General features: G+C 50.4%; 2 protein-coding genes across 13 annotated transcripts in view; one reads left to right on the top strand and one right to left on the bottom strand.

The window, feature by feature from the left end:
* Positions 1 to 6,663, bottom strand: part of Angptl2 (angiopoietin like 2) — a 31,979-nt gene extending 25,316 nt beyond the window's left edge. Inside the window, exon 1 of the mRNA XM_031369907.1 lies at positions 6,174 to 6,663. The gene's annotated coding sequence lies outside the window, so the exon portion shown is untranslated. The remainder of the gene's footprint in view (positions 1 to 6,173) is intronic.
* Ralgps1 (Ral GEF with PH domain and SH3 binding motif 1) overlaps positions 1 to 20,101 on the top strand; it is a 244,145-nt gene that overhangs the window by 154,968 nt on the left and 69,076 nt on the right. The window lies entirely within an intron of this gene.

Genomic DNA, 20,101 nt, shown 5'->3' with positions numbered 1-20,101 from the left:
AGGAGGTATCCCAGCCATGCTGGAGACCTAAGACATGACCTTTGCCAAGGCCACAAGGCCCATGTGTGTTTGGCTGGCCCTCTCCCCCAGCTTCTGTGCTTTGCTGGGTCTGAAGAATAAGAGCATGGATGGAGATGGCAAGTCCAAGATCAGGAAACCAGAGAGCCCAGCAAAAACATAAGCAGCAGCAAATAGTTAGTACTATAAAAGCTACAGGAAGACCCAGCATGCCTGCAGAGTGGTCTCCAACCTGTCGCTGGGGAAGGGACCAGCTGCAGAGTAAGTTTCTGAACAGAGCCATCAGGTGGGGAATGTGGCAGCAGTGGTGTGAACACTGGCTGTCTGCTTTGTTGTACATGTGTGTCCCCCTATACTCTGTCTTGTTGGCTTTCATAGCTCTGCAAAGATAGCTCCAGGTAGGGGGGATCCTCTATGATTATTATTACTAGCACCCAGGAAACACAGGATTGACTCCTGACCTAGGATGCAGATCACACCTGCATGGAGCAACAAGGAAAACCCAGGCTCCAGGTGTTAGGTCGCCTGGAGTAAACATCAGACCATATTTGATGATCAGTGCCAGCCCCGTGCCCTCACTCCAAGGTCACCTCTCCACCACTATGAATGTGAGACTCCTGTTTGTTTGTCTAACGGCCGGGATGCAGTAGCTTCTTACTGTTGAGCAGACTTGACTTTCAAGTCAGTACAAGGGTGAGTCTTGTTGGATATTAGAAAGAGCTTCTTCATCCTGTGAGCAGAGCGACCCCAGAATGGGCATCACAGACAAACAGTGATAGACTCACCTTGGGCAACCTGGAGAAGGAACTGTGTATCATTTGTCCTCCATGATTCACTCCAAGCCTGGAGGCCTGGGTGGGAATAACCAGTCTCCAACTGCCACCCTTCTTAACCCAGGATCCTGTGAATCATCCCTCACTAGAGACCATGAGGGCCCCCAGGGAGGCTGTAGCCAACTCCTTACTTCACAAGCTTAGCAATTGTCAGACCTTTGTATAAGTCCCTCTCCACTCAGCCTTCTATCACCCACTGATTTAGCCTTCCCATCTACCAGTCTGGCTCCATCCTGGCGTCAGCCCTGTTGTGGGCGACTTGGGCAGAGGCACAGACCAGAGAAGCACAGAGGGTAGGATCATATCCTCCAGCTGTGCTTGCAGGAGTGATGGAGATGGGTGGGGCAAGCCTCAAGTCCCGGGCTCTCGTGTACATGCCATGGGTGAGCCGCTGGCTTCCAGGGAAGGCTGAATATGTGGAGGCGGACTGTGGTCACTCCGTGAGATCATAGGGATGTGGTTAGCTGGGTGCCTAGGCCAGGATGACGAGGAGACTGCTGTTACTTTTTTCTTGCTGCATTATTAGGGAACCATTTTGAGATTCCCCTAAAGTCCACACACTGAACCCTCTGTGCCAGGAGTCATGGAGAACAAAGCAGAAGCAGGGACTGTCTGGAGAAGCCATTTGAGAGTCCAGCTTCTGAGTTGGCTGCTGTATTTCCTGTAGTGCCTAGTGTGCTCTGGAGCCCTGGACTGGGGGCCAGGGTGGGAGGTGTCTGAGGCTGGCTACACACCACTACCCCAGGCAGCTTCCTGGAAAACCTGGGCATTGCCCTGAGCTTCTCTCCTGAGCCCCGCTGAGTAGCTGACACAGAAGCTGTCACCTCAGCCAACCGAGATGCCCCCTTCACACAGCACAGGCACTCTATAAGTAGGAACTTCGATCATCCCCATTTCAGAGATGAACAAATGGAGCCAAAGGATGAGGACAAGGGCCAGGAGCAAAGCTGCCAGATGGTAGGGGTGGGCTCCGAGCCAGCTTTCTTACCCACATGCTCCTAAGTAGCTCCCTGCATCTGGGTGGGTGTGAGAAGAGTCTCATGTAGTCCCAGTGGACCAGGGGCTGGCCAAGGCTGGTATGCCCATGATTCTCCTGATCCTCCTGCTGGGATGTCAGGCCCTGTGTGTCAGTGCCTAGTTTAGGGAGTGTTAGGCAATTAAACCCAGGTCATTTGGTGTGCTAGGCTAATACACTACCCTACATTTCACTCCATATGGACTCCAGGTCTGAATAACACTCGAATGGCATCAAGTCAGCATCCTTACATGCATCGTACCTTCATGTGCTTTCTGCCTGGAGAGCCTTTTCCCACAATTCTACCTGCTGTGCATCTGTCTTCCTTTCTAAGGTAACTTTTTAAGGCCACCTCTCTGGAGAAGTCGCCTCTCTACTCCAGCTTGCAAGAATAGTCATGTCCACCCAGCACCCAGAGCTCAGACTGTACTGGCTGGCTGCCCCAGAGTGTGAGCTTCTTAGAGTCACCTCAGAATGCCCAGCTGCTAGTGCAGCACCTTGGCAACTAGACGCCAAGGACTACATTTATTCCATATATTCTGACTACTTGTAAGAGATGGAGCAAGCAAAAAGAGATGAGGGCCCTGTGCTCCAGGGGCCCTCAGCAGCAGTCATTCCTAACTCGGGTGACAGCACGCAGGAGAGCTAAGGGGCCCCATGACCCAACCAGGATGGGGACTAGAGGTGGTGGATTTTGGGGGAGGCAAAGTGCCTGAGGTTTGTCTCATTGCTCATGGACTCATCCACCCTACAGATCTCCTCTGCTGTCTAGGGTAGATTCTGGAGAAGCATTCAGCAGGGCAAAGGCAGTATAACCTGCCATGGCAGAGGTTGGAGTAGGTTCCTTGGCAGGCTTGGGAATCTTTGGGAGATGAAGATAAGAGCTCCTTCTGTGGTGGTCTCTATCTGCCTGTTTGAGAACTGAGTAGCAGAGGCCACGTCTCTAGGGCTGCTGGCCTCAGGACAGGCCAGTTTCACCAGGGAGTGGATCTGCACAATGGCTCAATTGTCAGAGGTCTGGCTCCACACCCAGCATCTTAGCATTCCTGTGATCAGAATGTGTCTCACGGTGATGTGTACATGGAACCGGATGCTGTAACAACCCCACCAGACCCCCACCCCCTGCTCCTGTTAGGAGCAGGATATAGCTTGGCCACAGACACTTCCCCCAAATAAGGATTCTGATGTGTACTGTCTATCACCACAAACTCCAATCTGCATGAGGTTAAGTAACCTCTTTGGTGTTTTCCATAAGTTTATAAGAAAGATTCACTTCTCTATCCTTCAGTTCTTCACAGAGATTTCTACTGCATGGCTGTAGCAGACTGTGAGCTGGCCTGGAGGGACAGCTTAGAGCTCAGGTTCCTCCTTTGTGGGCCACTGATGGAGAGGCCTTGGAAGATACTATGTTTCTGAGCCTCAGTTTCCACTTCTGTATCAGCTCCCAGGGCCACCTCTTATGACTCATGCCATCTGCTGGGTGTTTGTGGGATTGTTTACAGTCTGCCTGCCTCATCCTAGTGCGTTTAGGTTCTACCACAACTGTTCTACGGTGTGCTCTCTAAGTTGAGAACATTCCAGATAAAGTAGGCTGTGATTCAGTGAGAGGCCAGAGGCTGAGTTATACCTGCCCTTCCGGGAGACTGTCTGTCTTGTTTGTTTCCAGATGCCTGATGCTGCCTCAGGAGCTGTTAGGTGTGGCCCAGGGTAGATGCTGAGCTCCCACACAGTAGCCTCAAAGGATTCCCCCAGTAGTGATGAGAGCATGCCTACCAGAATGTCTATCCTGTCAGGTGGATGAACCCAAAGCACTGCCTTTCACACACAGGGTGGGAACAGTGTGGACCATGCAGCTCTGCTTCCCAGGCTGCCGATGTGGGCCCCACAGAGGAGGCAGCAGGGAAACCAGGGAAGCATCAGGACAGAGAGGCCAGGATACCATGTGGAGTAGTGGAGTAGGATGGAAGAGGGAGTGGGCTTTGGAGCCACAGTGCTAGGTTCAAAGCCCATGGTTCACATAGCTATTAGCTTGGACAAGCTAGGGTGGGGGAAAGATTGAGTGCCTGCCCACTAAGCCCAGTGGGCAACTTTTGTGGGGTTCTTGCCTGTGAGCCCACAGCCATGCTGGGCCAGAGTCTCCAGAATCATACATGCTGTCCTCCTATCTCTGCTGTGTTCCCCTTGCCCAGTGGTAATCTATTTGTCTTAGCCAGAGTCACACAGTCAGTCAGAACCTTTGCAGAGGCCAGAAAGCCACCAAGTCCACACTATAGTAAGAAGCCTTCAGTGTCACTCACACCAGAATCCTGGGCTGGAAGCATGTACTGCACAGCCGCTTTCCAGATGCCTCCGAGAACCCAGGAAACCTCTGTCCCTGGGTTCAGATACACTGGTGTTGTGTGGCAATAGTCACTATGGCCAGGCTTGCTGGAGTCTGTTCTCTGCTTGTCCCTCTATAACTTCAAGACAGGTGCAACGGTGGTCCTCTTGTGGGAACAAGGAAGCTCCATTTTCCTATTCCTGTGGCACTGACAGGGATGCCAGTAGGCAGATGAGTATCAGCCAAGGGCGGTACAGGATAGCATCCTGCCTGTGAGAGTGGTGTTAGAAGTTTTGGTCTAGTTGTATGTTTTCTTACAGTGTACTTCTAGGATGGAGGAATGCTGCAGGTGGCCCCAAAGCCCAGTTCGAGATGCAAAGTATCTTTAATACATTTTAATACCCTTTTATTATTTTATATTTAAATATAAATATATGAATAATATATATGATAAATAAAATATAAAATAAAGGTACTTTAATACCCTTTAATACAGTTTGTCATGTTGTTGTGACCACACAGTCTCCCAACCATAAAGCTATTTCATTGCTACTTCTTAACTGTAATTTTGCTCCTGTTTTGAATTGTAATGCAAATATCTGATATGTAGGATATCTGATGTGGTTGCAACCCACAGGTTAAGAACCACCGCTTTAGAGAATGTATCCAGGCCAGGGAAAGAATTGGGGTACTTGTTCTCCTCTCTGGGCAGTTCTGATGGTGGGGCTCTCAATAACTGGTAACCATATTTTTAGGGACTGTACACAGGCACTGGGCTGGAGAACAGTGATGTGTGACTTGAAATAGCCCTGAAGTTGCATGCCGGACTTCCTCATCTGTGAGACAGAGGTATTAGGTATATGCTGTGGGGTTGCTGCAGATGCCTGCTCAGCTGGGCTCTCGGGCCTCTTTTTCACAGATCAGGAAACTGAGGGTTAGAAAAGCTGTGATCTTCCACTTAACAGAGCTCAGATGAGGAGCCAGCTCATAATCGCTGCCATACTAGGCCTGTACTTGGAAGAACCCATGTGGAGAGCATTGAGCTAGCTTTGGAACTTGTGTTCTCAGTCTTCTTACCCCTATAAAAAGGGCTCATTTTCTGAGTAACAACACTGGCCTCTGGGAACTCTCCTAATCCCACAGCAGAGGCAATAGCTGACCCGTGACACAGATGTTACCGGGAGAGAGAGGGAGGGATCAGCAGAGAATTTCTGTTTGGAAGTGTTATCTCATGCCGAGCTCTTTCAAGAGACTCCATAAGTGGCGCCTGCTGTGTCCTCTCACTAGGCTGCTAGAAAACCCTGTCCTCCAGTTTCTCAGCCACATCCTGCTGATTGGAGACCTGGGTTCCATCTCCTGTATCCTTGGGCACAGAGGAAAAGTCGGGGCAGCACTTTGCCCCAGTCCTACTGACAGAAACTTGTGGGTGACATGTTCTGTCCCGCGCACAGGACGCCTCTGCTCCTGGCACGCTGGCAGCCAGTGCTGCCTGGCCCAAGGCACTTTCTGAACAGAGGCCCCCACTGCCTCAGATCCGCATTACATCTGCTTCTGCTGTAGCATATTCTCTAGCCTGGCTGGGTGTGCAAGAGTCCCCAGCTTGAACACAGCTTGCCCAGTCCTCCACTGTTCTGCAGCTCTCTGCCTGTTGCCCTTTCAGATATGCACCTACACACATGCACATACCCAGCTACTACCCTGTGTCCAACAGCCAAACCAGCTCACCCCAGAGGCTCTTTGTCTGAAAGAGGTGAGTGGGGCTCACCGATGAAGTCCTCAGCATCCCAGCCCAGTGTACTTATGCCTCTACACCACCCTGCCCAAGTATTCACAGTCCTCTGCCTGGTCAGATGCTTGATTTGGCTCCAGGCAAAAGCAAGGTATGACCCCTGTGGGGTCCAGCTGCACACCGAAGCTGTAGGAGTCAGGGTTGCCCATCTCAAACCCCTCTTCCCCTGGCTGTTGCAGTTGAGAGCTGGCCCCTTACCTCTTCTCTCCTTCTTGGCCCTGCAGCAGCGCGCTTCACATGCTTCACGGTGCCATCAGCAGGACAGCCTGGCTGTGGCCTCCGGGAGAGTTCCCGAGTCTCAGGCTGGACTGGCTGCCGAGCAGCCCTGCCTTACTGGCCTCAGCTGGCAGCAGTCTGTGCTCTCGGAAGCTCTTAGGGATGAGGCTGGCTCTGGTGTCACTGGAGCTGCTTCCAACCTGCTCTGCCTCACAGTGTGGTCCGCAGCTGCCTTAGTACGTGCTTCTTGCAGGTCTTGGGTCCAACAGCACCACTCAGGGCTTGGGGTCCATCCCCAGGCCGACAGCAGCAGCCTCAGTTGAACTCCTAGGTCCTTTGTGGAGCCTTTACATGCCGCCAGAGGAAACTGTGAGCACAGCCTGACCCTGGTTGGCTGCAGGCACTTCTCTCCGCCCACCAGTGCAAGAGGATCCCCCAGGCCCCAGAAAAGCTCTGGGCCTCCCCTCAGCTCCAGACAGGGGCGGCCGCCTGGTGATGTCACACTAGCTCCAGCCCCAGCTGGCCCAGCCTCTCTCCTGCCTGCTTTGGCGGCCTGGGCGGGGCTCCCTCCTTTGGCACGGGAAGATGGGCCGACTCTGCTCCTGGCTCACCAGCCTGCTCCACTCCCTGAAGGCTGACATTACTGGGGTGCCATATGTAGGCAAAGCACTCCCACCGGCCTCAGGTAATAGGCTTGAGCAGCTGCAGCTATGCAAGTGACTGATGGGAGGCCAGGGACCCCTGCTCACTCTTTCTGTGGGTTGCCCTACTAAGCTCCCAGCACCCTCCTCCTCATAGTCTCCTTTCCAAACCACTTCATCCCTGCAGAAGGCTAGCATGTGGCAGTGGATTAGGATACTGAAAGTACCGTGGCTGGGTTGGGGACCAAACTAGAGGAAAACTGTTAAACCCACTCCCTGAGTCACCTATTATGAGCTTTCTTCCCTGCAGCATAAGTGAGCCACATTCCAACAATACTGCCAGGTTCACCAAGGTCACCTGGGAAGGTCTGGTTACAGGGTCAAGGACTGTGTGCTGGGTGGGCAAGTGGGCTAGACCTGAATCCCAAGCCCCTGCTATGTGACCCTGCCAGCCTCAGTTCTCAGCTGTGACTTGGGGGCTGTTCAGAGAACACCTGGTAGAGTCAACTGTGAATGGCCAAGTGAGTGGAACACTAAGACTGGTGGCTCCGAGTAGAGAAGGAAAGGTGACAGTAATGCCCAGACAAACATTCTTCAAATGCATTAGATCGGTTGAGCTGGTCAGTGGAAGGTCACTGCAGGAGTGCAGAGAGGGGAGACCCCAAGTCCCGTGCACAGGCTCGCTCACTGCTTGATATCAGTGATAACTCTTCTTTGAAAAGTGTTAGTGCTGCTGGTAACATTTAGGCACAAACTAGGAGGAAACTTTAATGGTCCTCTCTTACAGCAAGGTACCATGGGATATATTCCTGGTTTCCAAAAAGACAGACCCACTATGGCTCCCTCTCCCTGGATTGCCACCCTTTTGTTCAGGAAACATTATTTTTTCTGCTTCTCCTCAGCCTACCTAGCCCTCCCCCACCCTCCCACCCCCGCACCCCCCGTCTGTCAATTTCTTCCCTTCCTGGAAGACACTACAAACCTTACAGGACACCATGAGCCAGAGAGCTGATCTGGACTGGGCAGGGAGTCCTTTTCTACCATGGGGTGAACATGTCACCTGCTCCGCTTTCTGCCTAGGACCTGGTCAAGTGAGTCACACAGCACATTGAGGGCCTGCCCCCTCTTACTTCCAGGGACATGTTTATGAAGATGCTACTGTTAGCTGAAGCACCTCCCCCACCCCTCCCCCATCCTCTGACAGCAAACACTCGGGCTGGGAGGAAACTGCTGCATGCTGAGGGTGCATCCCACAGGGAGATGCAGCAGCCAGGGCCAGCTGCCAGATGACCTCTCTAAATCCAATCCCATAGGATAGCTCAGACCAGTAGGCAATTCAGGTAGAGACGGGACAGTCAGGGCTGGGAGGAATATGTAAAGATGCCGTGGTTGCTTCTCCAGAAACAGCCCCAACATCCCCCCCAGATTGCCAGGAGATTCTGACACTTCTCCATTCTCCATCCTTACAAGTCTGTGTGTGGTACCAATTTGTACTGGTAACACCAGAACCATGAAGCCAAGGGACCTGATGTCCAAGGTCAGAGAACAGGTGGTTAGTTAAAAGCCAGGTGACATCTGCTCTGTCCACTGGGACGCCATCACATAGAACTTTGAACAAGCCAGAGCCTGAGAAATTGAGGGTTCATAGTACATGATAGATAGTACTCCTCAACTGGCATGTTTGGAACGTTGCCTCCAGATAATCCCAGCCCCTAGCTGCCAAATTACCTCACCTGTACTTTACTCTCAATCATACAGTCTCCCTATCAGGGTTCTGGTTGTGAAGAAGAGAGAGAAACCATTCCACTGTGGCACATCTGAATTCCTGGCTCACAGCTTAATGGAATAGTTACAGACTACTGAGTTTTTATATCATTTCTTAGACCACAGAAGTAACTGGAGAAGACACTGGGGCAAGAGCAGTTATATGGCACCCTTGTATTTTGTTTTGAGTCTGGATACTATTACATTAGCTGGCCTCAAACTCAAACTTCTCCTACCTAAGTCTCCTTAATGGTGGGAGTACAGACACATGCCACCATGCCCAACCATGTGGTGTTCTTCCAGTGGAGCTGAGCGAAGAACATTTTGGTTGAGGAGAGATGAAGCTCTATTAGAGAGGTGGGATTCAATCCCAAGGATCTAATAACAGGCTTTTAGCAATACATGGCTGGTATTCTCTCTGTAAGAGGCTAGTGTTGAGAGGTCTGCTGCTGGAGCCACAGGCTAGGCATCTGAAGCTGGAGACTGGTGAGAAAGACAGGTTGGAGCCCATAGGACTTACTGGATGGCAAAAAGGAGTCTACAGCACAACCACATCCTCTGGTAACAGGTGTAGCTCATGCATGTGGGTTATCTTGATATGGCTCTTTGTATAATTCAAAGCTCCAACAATGTCAAAAGCACCAAAGTGGCCTTGTTTGGGCCATCTCTACATAACCCTTGCCCTTTTGGTGGCCCAAGACAATCAGGTGCCCTGCGGGGAGCTCAAGCTTCAGAGTCAATTTCTACTTTTCCTACTAAGTACCTCGTTTTCCCTCATCTGTAAAATGGGGATAGTATGAAGATCTAACTCAGAGAGCTATTAGAAAAATTAGATAAGGGGCTGAAGATATGGTTCGGCTGTTAAGAGTACCAGCTACTCTAGGATCTGAATGTGATTCTCAGTACTGGAGTGATGGCTCACAACCATCTGTAACTTTAGGCCCAGAGATCCAGCACCTTCTTCTGGTCTCCCAGGGTGCCAGGCACACAGTGGAGCACAGACACACATAGAGGCAAAATACTCATGCACATACAATAAAGACGTTTTGAAAATATCAAATGAGCTGTATGACATTCATTAGTTTAAGACATTCTGGCTGAGTCCACCTTGTGAACATTGACTGTGATAATTACTGGTGCCTCCTTAACTGGGCAGTCAGTGCCTGTGTAGACAGATGTTTCCCCATCTGCTTTTGGTTTTTATACAGGGTCTCTTGTATCCTAAAATGACTGAACTAACCGTGTACCCGATAATGACCTTGAACTTCCCATTTTTCCATCTCCACCTCCTGAGTGCTGGAGTTTACAGGTGTGCATTGCTACATTTGGTTCATGTGGTACTAGGGATCAAACCCACTGCTTTTTGCCACCCCTCCAGCCTTGTTTGTTGTTTCAGAGAGGGTCTCGCTGTGTAGCCCAGGCTGGCTTGGATCATAGATCCTTTTGCCTCAGCCTGAGTATTGAGATTGCAGGCAGAGACCATCACGTTTGGCTACAGCTGGCCTTAAAGTTTTCCTCTTCCCTGCAGCTTCTTGCGGCTGACTGTGCTGTGATTAAACATGATGCTCTTCGCATCGATTCCTCATGGTGGCCACTGAGGTTCTTGGGCCAGTGACTGCTCTTCTCTTGCACTACATTTAGGAGAGAGGCTTTATTTCTTAAATGTTTTCATGCAGCATTTTCAACCCCTCCTCTTTCAAGCCCGTGCACTGCCATCACTGAGAATCTGTCTGTATACCCCTCCCCAGATGCAGTTTAGATCTTTTCTCTGGTTCCCGCTTTGCTGACCTTTCCTTTCTTATAAGTATCAATCTATTAATTTCAGGTGAAATATGTGTTAATATGTATTGTACTTTTCATTCTATAGTTTTTACTTGAAATTTTTTTTAAAGGCAGATTCTGGCTGTTTAACTCAAGCCAGAGAGAAACTCGTGAGTAGCCCAGGTTGGCCTCAAACTCACAGAGATCCTCCTGCCTCTGCTTCCCTGGTAATGGTATTAACCCAACTAGATTTAAAATAAGCAAACAAAAACTAAAGGATAAACAAACCCCTGGTGATGGGCAGAGAGACACCTTGTTGGTGGCATTGCTTAGGGGCAGAGCAGATGGCAGGCCTTTGTTCATCCTAGTTGATGCCTGGCTTGATGGCCAAAGCTATCTAATACCTAAGACTCACAAAAATCCAATCCAATCCAGGCAGTGCAGTGAAGAAGAGGAAGAGAGACAGAGACGATGGACCACCGTGCCACCCACAGACCTCCCCCTAGTGCACAGCACAGGCAGGACATATATACCCACTGTTGCTATGCCACGAAGCACTAACAGAGGATGTCACCCAGGGGCCCACTAGCCATGTGGCCAGCCTGTGGCACAAGCCACCACAGTGTGCATGTATGTGGTGGTCAGATGGGAGAGAAAGAGAAGTGGAGCAGCTTGAGCATTATGGAGAGAGATGGAACTGGAGACTCGAAGGTAGAGAGGAGGAACTGGTTGTGAATGACAAGCCCCACCATCTGGGGCCAGGGTGAAGTCCAGCCTCTGAGGGTCATGTCTGAGTGCGTGGCTATGCAGAGGCAGTGGTCAGGGTTGATGCGCATGGCTCATATTACCACTAGAGAACATGGGGATGTCCCTGATTGGGGCAGCTGGGGACCGTGTAGATGTCCAAGTACTGTGCATAATTGGTCTCACCCCTCACTGGATGTGGCACTGTGGAGAGCTGGCCCAGTCTCTTACCTGCAGGCCATGTGCCTCATCCAAGCAGCATCATGGAGCTGGCCCTTGTGGGGAGAGTGTAGGAGAGCTGGCCCCACCACTCATTTGCTGGCACAGAGATGGTGCTCCCTTACTCCCATCCCTTACCACCACTGGCAGATGGGAAAGCTGCCCACAGGGTCATGAGCTGGGGAAAGCTGGCCCTGCCCTTCACTAGCTGCAGCACTTGGGAAAATGGACCCTGAACTTTGCCTGGACAGCACAGCAGAGTTAACTCTGGTGGGGGTGGGGGAGCACAGGTGAGCCAGCCCTGAGGCTGAAAGCGGAGGAGATTTGGCCCTGCCAGTCATTGGTCTGCCATGACGTGGCGTGGATGTGGGGATGCTGTGCCAGTGGGGAGAGCTGGGCCCTGGGTCCTGAGAGTGGGAGGGTTGGCCCTTCCCTCTTGTTGGCTATAGTGTGGGAGAGCAGGCCCTGCACCTTGATGGTGGGGCAGTGAGCTGGCTGAAGCATGTGAGCAAGGGAGAGCTAGCCCTGCTACTCAGTACTCTGCCGTGAGGTAGGCTGAGTTGGGGGTGCAGCACTCAGGAGGGTGGACCCCACACCTTGACTGGGCAGCACAGTAGAGCTGGCCCTGGAGGCGTGGCTGTGAGTGAGTCAACTCCAAGGGCATGAGAGCTGACCCTGCCTGGTCATTGGGTGGCATTGGGTGGCTTAGGCAGAGCAATGGTGGAGAGCTAGCCTTGGTGGCACAGATAAGGGAAGAACCTGTGGGCTGACAAGCTCAGCCACAACCTAGGCTGAGGCAGATCCAGGGCTCTGAGTTGGCCCACTCCAAAATCTATATCATCTGCAAACAGTTGGGATGTTGTGAAAGGGCCAGTCTTGCTGATCCAAGGCTGCAGGATCTCCATAACACAGGGCAACAACAGGATAAATAGGAGGAGTTCCACTGAGGATCCAATATTGATACTGTCACAGACACCAGAGATCTTGAACCAGACCAGTGGCTCACTGCAGTGAACATTTGCATGTGAAGATGTGTGGTCAGAGGGATATACTTTGAGACACACTGTGACACACCACAGCTTCCATGATGAAATGGTTTCTGTGCTTTGTTTGTTGTTGTGGGGTGTGTGTGTGTGTGTGTGTGTGTGTGTGTGTGGTTTTGGGGGAAGGATGCTAGGGTGAAGGGTGGACATGAGCAGTCAGGGAGATGAGAGGGACTGGGGTGCATGATGTGAAATTCACAAATAATCAAAAGTTAAAATACTAGAGGATAATTTTACTGGAATTTGAGAGACAACGATAACAAAACAGAACAGGCAAGCTAGAGATCACAGCAGCTGCTGGAAGGAGATGGCAGAGTAAACAATGTTTTCTGAGGTAGAGATGGAGAAAGCCGAAGTCAAGCAGCTGGGCAGGGGGCACACCCTGAGGATCTGAGCAGGAGTCGGCTGGTCTCCAGAAGAGGGAAATCCAGGTAGCCTCAGCACTGAGAGTGTGTCTGTCAGTGCAGGATGCTCCAGCCTGTCACACCTGTAGGGACAGCACTGAGCTCTGTGAGAGGGCACAATGCTCAGGTCTGTTAACCTGCTTTTCACCTTCTAGCTTCTAAGTATCCCCTGGAGGGAATGAAACCACATTTTCTCCACATCACAAAAGATCTCTATCCTTATCTGGCCAAGGCAAGCAGATCTTTGGTTTCCTACATTGGAGGGTGTGGTCAGCCACTACGCCACCTGGTTGTAAGGGGCTCTCTGCCCGGCAGTGCTAACCTTGCCAGCTGTGGTATTATTTGTCCGAGGCAACACCACACCTGTACTCAGGAGTCCACAGAACCAGGCCAGGGCACCTGCTGCTGCAGTGTCTGCATGATTACTAGTTCTCTTCTGAGAGTATCTGGGTGCCGGCCTTCATTTCCTGAAACTCTTGTATATGTTTATAATAGCTATTTTCAAGTCTACTATCTGGGTTTATTGACTTGGGGTGGGGGTGGGGCAGGAGGGTGTCTTTTTTTTTTTTTTTTAATGACCATGTGTCTCATTTTCCTGCTTCTTGTGTGTCTGTAGCTGTTCACTATGAGTGGCATGTTGAAGAGACTGTATCTTCTTGTAAGAATGTCTATTTTGTCATAGCTGGTAGTGAGAACACCTGAGTATCTTAGGGTTTATTTTGATTTTTGTTCCTATCTCTATCTTGTGGGCTTAATGTAGGATATTGCCTTTGGGCTGTCACCAAGCCTTGTTAACAAAACAGCTTTTGGTAGGTCTTGAACTCCAAACTCCACCGTCCAATAAATTACTGAACTTTCTTTCCTCCAGCTATGATTTTAACGGATGGTTCCTAAGAGTCTCCCCACATGGAACATGTATGGTTTAGGGTAAACTGATGTTTGGAGGGGAATTTGTGTGGCAATTTGGGGGCTTCCGTGTACATAACGGTCTCGCCCAGTACCACTGTGTAGTTCTGAGGCTTCTGACAGTTGTTTCAAGTGTACTCTCCAGCTCTTCAGGGTCTTCCCGGCCCTGCTGGTGCCTGTCAGTCACATGGTGCCTCTCCGCTGGCCACCTCTCTGCTCTTGGGAGTAGTCTCCCTCACAGTGCCCCTGAGCGTTAAGCAGTGGAAACTGGGCAGTCTTCTTGTGCCTCATTAGAGCATCAAGCTGTGCATTCCAGAGATAGCTCACTTTCTTGTTTTGTTATAGTTTAGACCTTGACTGTTCACCAGCTTATGGTGCTACCGAAACCTATAGGTGGTGCAGCCTAATGGGAGGAAGGTAGGTCATTTTTCCATCCAAGTAAGTACTGCCCTCTTCTCTTTCTGTGTTTCCAAGCTACCGTGATGTAACCAGAGCTCTTTCACGGTGCTCTCCCACCATCCTGTGCAGCCTTAGCACTGACCAAAGCAACAAGGCAGGCAACTATACAATGACTCTGTAAGCTGAAGCAAACCTTTCCTTCTGATAATCTGATCATCTCAGCTGCCATGTCGTAGCAACAGTAATCTCTGACACCCAAAAGAGGGACATATATCAGGTCCATTTTACTGATAAGCAGACTGGGGCTTGGCTAAGGGAGGTCCTTGGCTCTGAAGCAGTGGAGCTGAAATTGAGCCTGCATGACCAAGAGGAGCACATTGACCTGACAAGTTACATTTCTTCACCTCCAGGACACCTTTTCTTTTTTGAGATCTTTGAAATCAGGATGAATCTCTAAGCTGGAAGTGTACAACTGTTCCTTTAGCAGAACTGTTTTGTGGGTTTTACTTGTTTTGTTGTTGTTTTTGTTTTCAAAACAGGGTTTCTCTGTGTAGCCCTGGCTGTCCTAGAACTCACTCTGTAGACCAGGCTGGCCTCGAACTCAGAGATGCACCTGCCTCTGCCCCCCAAGTGCTGGGCCTAAAGATGTGTGATACCGTGCCCGGCACTTACCTCTCTTTGTTTCCTCAAAATGTTTGTCTAGCTACCCTTCCTTCCTTCCTTCCTTCCTTCCTTCCTTCCTTCCTTTCTTCCTTCCTTCCTTCCTTCCTTCCTTCCTTCTTCCCTTCCTTCTTCCTTCCTTGCTTTCTTTCTTTTGTTTTTTCTTTTAAACCATTTGTTTCTTACAGAGCAGACTTGGCAGGTAGAAGAAAGTGTAGCAGTTTAGGAGCTGAGGCTTCAGTGAGATTGGGGATGAAAAGGCATAGCCCCTCCTCCCCGGTCAGCTGGGTTTAGGCAGACTCAGAGGAGTGTCCAAGCTTCAGGAAGCTGGTGGAATGCTGCAGCCTCCATCCACCCAAATCTAATAAAACAGCTGACACAAGCCAGCTGCTCCCTCCCCTCCTGGAGGCCTGTGTCAGTCCTGTGACTTGCTGCCCTGAGTCCAGCAGAGAGAGAGAGCTGTATGCTTTCTGGCTCCAGTGAACACAGTCTGAAGACAGTCTGCAGGGAGGCTCCATGGCAGAGCTTTTTCCAGAGTCACTAAGGGTATCCAGGCACCACAGAGAACTAGGGTACAGTGTCTGTTAAACACTGACCAGACACATGTATCCAGCCACCAGAGTGGGCTGCACACTTGGTGTGAAGCAGCTCACATGCATCCCCATTCATTCCTGACTTCTCTATCCACTTGTCTGGGGACAGTCAAAGCAGCAAGTTTTCTTGAGGACACCACCCAGATATCAAGCATGTTTGTTATTTAATCAACAAATGCTGATTATGTGTCATCTGAGTGCCAGAGATTGGTGACCCGTCATTTTGGTCATTTTGCCTCGAGTCAGTTTGCCTAGACTCTCCATTGACTGGCTTTCATTTTATCTCAGAACAATATTGTTCAGGAATGCTTACCTCTGGAATCCAGCCTCTGTCCTGGTGTGCGCCTCGGTCCATCCCTACAGTGAAACAGTAGTCCAGTGGAAGTAAAGACTCTCTTACAGTTTTATTTCCTCACAATCACAGTCTCACAGAAAATTTCCAAATCTAATTAAAGTCGTCCCCATCCCATGTGAACTTGAAAGCAATATCGTCACTTCTGGAGTCTGGTCTGGAGCAGAGGGGACCTCCAGGGGACAGTGTGACAGGTGGGGGAGGCACTGCAACCCTCCTACTAGTAACAGTTGGCTCCTACTAACCTTGTTAACCTGCCTGGGGCAGCAGAGGCAGATGGGCAGACAAATGAGAGTTTCTAGCCTGAGAATGTAGGCTTCCCTGGAGTGAGAGTGGTCACACGGTGGCCAGTGCTGCACATGAGTGATTGTCACAGGGCCTGTACCATAGCTTCTAGATTATCTGCTTTTGCCAGAGAAGCCTTGGCTCCTGGGCCCCAAGGAGCAAGCTGTTGTGGATAATTAACCAATTGAATAGAAAATGACAAGGCTGTCTCTTTAAACATCCAGTACTTTACAGTTTTCATCCCTTCTTGTTAGGCTTGCTGCACAGAACCACGAGCACACACAGATGCACGTGCTCTCTGGCCAACCCTACTAATCTAACTGGGTGACTCAGTCATGTTTAGCAGACTGGCGTTAGTGTCCTCTTTGGGGAGGCTGCTGCTTCCAGGAGCCCCATAAATCTAGGCAGCTGTGTTTATTGTTGCTGTGCTTAGTCTCCCTACCTTACAATGTCTTCTCTTCCCAGCCCCCCACCCAGTTTCTCATTTGCTGCTTTTTACCAGCTGAGGTACCAGCCACCTGGTAGTGCTTTTTCTAAGTAGCACTAGCTTAGTCTGAAGGGCTGTCCTGTGGGAGGTCCCCGAGCTCCAGTTCTGGGAGCTCTGGGATACAGTGCCTAGAGCATCTCTGTTCTTACATAAAGCTGCATTCTCTGTCGTGCTCATGTGGGCCTGGCCTGCTGGGAGGCCTTCCAATGGATGAGCTCACTGCAGCCTTAGAATGGGCTCTTTCAGGACAGGGTCTCCCCATTGTTTCCCATTGTACTTGCTGAGGTGGCTTAGCTCAGTGAGGTTTGGGAGGTGAAATCTTACAGTCAGTAGTGACCAAGCCAGCCAGAGTTTAGATTTGAGCCCCTGGAGACCCAAAGTCCATATTCTGGATGTTTCCATCAAGGTAATGTGGGGCAATTAAGGCTGCTCCTGACACCCTGATTTACCTTTCTGTAGAATAGCCGTTTGTTTTTATTGTTGCTATCGCATGAGACAGGGACCTGTATAGCTCAGGTTGTCTTGGAACTTGCTGTGTAGAATTTATGCTTTCTGCTTCTGCCTTCTGAGTGCTGGAATTACAGGAGTGTGCCACCATATCCAAGTAGAGCAATACTTTTAATGCCCAGAGTTCGTGCCAAGGTTGAGATGTGTGGCTGCTACACACACAGTGGCTCACCTGGTGTTGGACTCTTTGTGCTTAGGACTTCAGTGAGTTTAAGATTAGTGTTCCTCAAGTGGCTCAGACTTCACTAAGAGCCATGAGCACACAGCTTGATGGGCCTACCCCAAACACTATGACTCAGTAGATCTGGGATGTGACCCAAAATTCACACAGTTCCAGCAAGTTCATAGGAGCACCCATGAGCTAGGGCTGGCCAGGCGGTGCCCTTGCCCTGCAGCTGAAGGTCGTTTCCTGTGCACAGAGACTGGTGCAGCACCAAACAGGAAGGGTGCAGCTTGGTTTCTCCCGGTAGTTCCTAGGAGCTGTCTCTCAGGCTTTCCCTCTTCTCATGTCATTGACTCTAAGACAAGGAAACCTAGCATGTAATACACGTGGTGATATCTGGCCTATGAATCAAGATTCGTGTGAGTGATTTTGTCATCTGTTCCTCATTTCCAGTGATCTTCCTGGTATATACTAGGAAAGAGAAGGCTGGAAAAAATGACTGTACACAGGAATCACTTTTGCCAATTAATCAAATAATACCTTCTGAACCATGGCTCAGCTAGGTGTGTTGTCAGCTTCAGGGGTGGAACGTTTGGCCGTGACAGTAGGCATGTATGCTTCCTTTCCCAGCACCTGCAGCGGGAAGGTCAGGTGGGCCACCTAGCTGCCTCTAAAGGGACCAGTGTCCAGTCCAGAGTGTAAAAATTAATGGGCAAAGAAGTAAAGGGTTTGGTGGCACAGTGTTGGGCACTAGAGTCAGAGGGAGCCAGGTTTGAACCCTGGGCCTCTCTTGCCAACTGAATGGCCCAGAGTAAGTAGCTTAGCACGTGGGTCTCCATTTCTCTCTTTCCACATCAGGGGTGTAAATGGCACCTGTGTTGTGCAGGGCTGGCGTGTGAGTGACATGACAGAAGATGTGTAGCTAAAGTGCCTGTGCTGTATGTTTTTCTCTCTCTCTTATCCTCATAGTCGGTATTATCCTGCCAGGCAGACTAGTGTGTGTAGAGTGTAACTTCTTGAACCCAAGCTCTGCCATTGACAAGCTGCCTATCCTTCTTCTTGAAGCTGTCACTCTTCATCTTTCCATGTCTTCTGTAAGGCAGGGTATGGCCACTGAGAACTTGTGCCTGCCAGATGCTTCACTGTGGCTGGGCTTAAGTGACATTGACTCTGTCCCCTCCATAGATCTACAGAGAAAGCAGGAAGGAGCCCATGGGGAGACAGCTGCAAGGCTCTAGGAAAAGGACAGAAGAGGACCCAGTGCACCCCAGGAAGGCCTCCTTTCTCCCTGCCTTGCCCTCAGCCCCGTCACTACAGAAAGAAGAGCAGTGTAGCTGGGTGTGGCCCTGGGGGCAATGATCCCCAGGCTGTGCTGCCTCCTTCTACAAAGCCCTGGCAGAGAGTCCACACATTCACAAGAGCTCCGATGCCTGCTGAGGCAGCATTCCTGCAGGTGTTACACACACACACACACACACACACACACACACACACACACACACACACACACACACACACACACACACACACACACACACACACACATGCGTGCGCGCCCCCCCACCCCCCAAGTTTTGTTACCTGCCAGGCTGGAAATATTCCCAGCATAGGGGCAGGCTCCACAGCACCCTTTCCTTTCTCTTCTGCCAGGCTGGCCCTGAGCTACCTGCTCTGGTCCAGAATTTCAGACAAAATTCCAACACCTTGCAATCCACCCTTTGAGACCCTCCCCACCTCCTTTTACATAGAACCGAGACCTTCCCTCGTTTCTATGTTTGCAGAAGCATTTGGTAAGCGGAATGCTTGAGCTGTGACTTGCTGGAAGGGGTGAATCCCAGCTGACACCCAGAGGCTCCAGCCTATTTTGGGCCTCATTTCTCTCTGGCTGAGGTCTGTGGTCAGAGCACTCGCTGTCCCCACCACCCCTACACTCCAGCACCCACTACATGCTTTAAGGACCTTACAGAGCCTGTTTCAGGTTCCTTTCCTAGCTGAATGTTGGCCCACCCAAGCCTCCTTGCCTCCACCCTACCCCGCCCATGTCTTAGGCCTAGGGTCCACTTAGTGCTCTTGTCTTGTGCCCCTGTGAGTACTGTGATTCAGCACACACACAGGAACCTCACTCTAAAGAAAGCATTCACACTGCCATACGGCTAATTCAGTTCTGGCTTCTGAAGCAACAGTTTCCTGCCAGCCAGCTGCCCTCAGGCATGGCAGCCACACAGCCGCCCACCTCCACACATGGGGTCTCTCCTTTGTTTTAAAGGTCTATGCTCTCTTTTGGTTGCTGGTTACATTGAGTGCAACATAAATCAGTGTCCAGAATACCTGACTAATAATAAGTACCAGCTAAATATAACCCTGGACTTAAGGATATGTGTCCAGTGGAATGTGTACTGAGATATTGGAGTGGGAGCAGCCCAGTGGACACTGCACTGTGGGTTTGGATCCTCATCCTTCCCAAGATTCTTCTTGTTCTCTCTGTTCATGGCTCCAATAAAACAAATGCAGACTGAGGAAGGAGGAGTTTATTTGGGCTCACAGTTTGAGAGATATTGATGGCTATTCTTGCTTGTCAACCTGATTTCGACTTGAAACATGGAACTAACTAAAATCCAAAAGTGAAAAGCACACCCATGAGGGATTTTTGCTTAATTTGAAGTAGGAAGGTCTACTTGTGTTCTGAATAGGAAGACATGCCTTTAGTCTGGACTTTTTGAGCTGGGTAAAGACATGCCAGAAAGACATAGCTCTATGTCTTTCTCATAATCTATGTCACACTCTCTGCTAGGACCCACACATAAGGATGTGGAATTAGGAAGCTTTTGCTCTCTGCCTGCTTACCTTCACCTTTTGAGCAAGTCCATTCCTTCACTGGTATAGAACCTACTTCTTCCGGATTTTCGTGCAACTGAAGACTAATGGAGACACAGCCACGTGTACTGAGCCACCCAGTAAGCAGCGCCCTCTGTGGCCTCTGCA

This window comes from Mastomys coucha, unplaced genomic scaffold (assembly GCF_008632895.1).
Source record: "Mastomys coucha isolate ucsf_1 unplaced genomic scaffold, UCSF_Mcou_1 pScaffold15, whole genome shotgun sequence".
NCBI lineage: Eukaryota > Metazoa > Chordata > Mammalia > Rodentia > Muridae > Mastomys > Mastomys coucha.
This window is presented reverse-complemented; position numbering and strand designations above follow the sequence as displayed.